The sequence below is a fragment of the Suncus etruscus genome, chromosome 11 (genome assembly GCF_024139225.1).
Source record: "Suncus etruscus isolate mSunEtr1 chromosome 11, mSunEtr1.pri.cur, whole genome shotgun sequence".
NCBI lineage: Eukaryota > Metazoa > Chordata > Mammalia > Eulipotyphla > Soricidae > Suncus > Suncus etruscus.
The window spans coordinates 53,026,539-53,029,556 of NC_064858.1; the positions used below are offsets into that span (position 1 = coordinate 53,026,539).

At 42.1% G+C, this 3,018-nt stretch overlaps 1 pseudogene; it reads left to right on the top strand.

Annotated features, from left to right (window-relative positions):
* Positions 1–1,463: 1,463 nt before the first annotated feature.
* LOC126021959 (ferritin light chain-like) lies at positions 1,464–2,313 on the top strand (annotated as a pseudogene).
* The last annotated feature ends 705 nt before the right edge of the window (positions 2,314–3,018 follow it).

The following is a 3,018-nucleotide window of genomic DNA, read 5'->3' on the forward strand; positions in this document are numbered from 1 at the left end:
GATTTGGGGTTATGTTTAAATTCCATGTAAAGATGAATTTGTGGTTAGGTTTCATCTGGTTGGAATTATACAAGTTAAAATATCAGAAAGATATTTCTGACATTTCAAAAGGGGACAGTTGTTATTGCAAAAGAAAAATAAACTCAGTATGGAGATGGAGTGAGTTAAATATTAGTCCTGCCCTCCAAAGATATATCTGAATTCTAAGTTCTAGAATTTGTAAATGTGGCCTTCAGAAATAAGTTTTTTAGAAATGTGATTTTGTTATGAATTTCTAAACAAGATCATCCTGGATTGAGGTGCCCATTGGATCCAAATGAGAAAAAGACTAAGGAGAAATGTTCATGAAGAATCATTAAAAGTATTTTTCCATTCCTTTTACAGACCAAAGAAAACCAGGAGCATCAGAAAGAGGTAAGAAAGAGTTCTTCCAAAGAACTCTCAGAGTGTGGCCTTGCCCACTGTTAACAAGCTCAAATTAAGGTCTACAAAACCTTTCAGAAGACAAATTTCTCATTATGTGCCATCATTTGTGGTGACTTGCTTTGGAAGCCCTAAAGAAATAATATGAGGCATTTACATAAATAAAATATGAGGACTCACTTGAATGAGTAGAGACTGGAGTGAGTAAGGATAAAGAATAAAAACACAAATGATGTGGCAACCCTTTAAATAATAATGGGAAACAAACTTAGGTCATTCTAGGAATAATTAAAGTGGGGTAACTTGGGCTTTGAAGAGATAATACAGGAAGTAAGATACTGGGATTGCATATAGTCCCCTGAACACCACAGAAGTGAATCCCAAGCACAGAGCTAGGAAAAACATCTGATTAATATAGAGTGTAGCCCAAACTCCAAGAGAATAAAGAATAAACAGTTTTGAGAGAAAAATATTTATTCTAAAAAGATTAATTATCATATATATGTTAAAAAGCAAAGAACAATTTGGTCACAACAATCTGTATTTCTGGATTGACTCAAGCCAGGTGCCGAGGGAGGATCAGCACTTCCCTCAAAGTCTTTAGCTGACATCTGGCAGATGTTGGGTTGCAGATTTTGTGATTAGTTGGATGAATTAGAGCAGTAGAGAAAAGATCAAATAAAAGTTCCAATTTTAAGCATTTGGACAATGGAGGGAAAACTGGTAAATAAAACTAGGGTTATTTTTCTTTTAAAAAGAAAGAATAGAATTAGGAAGTTTCAAAGGAGGCTAGTGTAAGAAACATGGTCTATTACTAAGAGACAGTAACAAATTAAACCCAGAGAGCTTGGCAATTAAACTATTAAATTTTGGGTTCTCAGAAGTCATGAAATAGAAAGAAGGGAATACAAGTTATGAGACCAAGAAATAAAAGATACACTCAAATATGGACTACTTTCTTAATATTATTTTGGTAAAAAGAGATTAATGTGCAATGTATACTTAAAATAAAGTAGTGGGGGCAGAAGTGCTAGGCACTCCAGTGGCTCTGTGTCTTGCTTCAACAGTGTTTGGACGGAACAGACCCGGGGACGCCCCACCGAGCCCTCCACCTTCCTTTTCCAGCCTTTATTATTTTCAGTTGCAACATTCGGGACCAACACCTCGGCCACCCTCTTCCCACCGGGACCACCCAGCGTCGATTTTTGAGGCTCCAGCTGTCACTGCCGACCAAGCCCAGCCATGAGCTCCCAGATCCGCCAGAATTATTTCACCGACGTGGAGGCTGCCGTCAACCGACTGGTGAACATGCACCTGCGGGCCTCCTACACCTACCTCTCTCTGGGCTTCTATTTCAGCCGCGACGATGTGGCCCTGGAGGGCGTGGGCCACTTCTTCCGCGAGCTGGCGGAGGAGAAGCGCGAGGGCGCCGAGGGCCTCCTTAAGATGCAAAACCAGCGCGGCCGCCGCGCCCTCTTCCTGGACGTGCAGAAACCTTCCCGGGATGAGTGGGGTAAAACGCAGGATGCCATGGAAGCTGCCCTGGTCCTGGAGAAGGAGCTGAACACGAGGCCCTGTTGGATCTGCATGCCTTGAGCTCTGCTCGCACTGACCCCCACCTCTGTGACTTCCTGGAGAGCCACTTCCTGGACGAGGAGGTGAAGCTGATCAAGAAGATGGGCGACCACCTGACCAACATCCGCAGGCTGGCGAACCCCCAGGCCGGTCTGGGCGAGTACCTCTTCGAAAGGCTCACCCTCCAACACGACTAGGAGCATCGGAACCCCTGTGGCCTTTGACCTTCCTGAGTGGTGCCCCTGGTCTGGCCTGAGTCCTCCCGGCTGTTTCCGGAGCAGCTTCTGACCTATGGACCAAATCACCAATAAAGTTCTTGCAGCAAAAAATAAATAAATAAATAAATAAATAATAATAATAAAAGACTCTTTAGGCTTTGATCAGGCTTCAGCATGTTAGCGATATACCTCCAGAGAGACCCTGCAAACCTACAAATGATACAGGAAACACTGATTCGTAGAAAACGTACATTTATCAGGTGAGCTAATTGTCACTCAAAAAGAGTTATCATTTGAGAAGGATGCCTGAGTAAATGGAACATAGCATCAATCTAGTATTTACTAAGAAAGAGATCAGGATTGGAACAGTTTTTATTTTTTATTGTGGTCAAAGTGAATTACAATAGTTTCACAGAAATATCTAATAGTGACAATGAATGAGGGGCATTCCCACCTAGTGTTGTCTAGTGTTGTCTTCCCTATACCCCTGTTCCCAGCATGCACCCCATATCTCCCTCCTTAACCACCACCCCCGCATAGTGCTAGTGTAACTGTTCCCCACTTGTACAGCTTATTGTAAATTGGGTATTAATTCTGTTGTTGTTGACTATGGGTTTGGTGTTCAAGTCTGATCATTTTTTATTTCCACTAAATATTCATTCGACTGACTGTTCTTGGTACTATCCATTTTTCCTACTCAAATTGTGAGGCTGAACAAGATGATTCCAGAACTCTGGTTCTGTTGGAGATAGACGGAAAGATATCGGAGAAGCAAACAAACACACACACACACACACACACA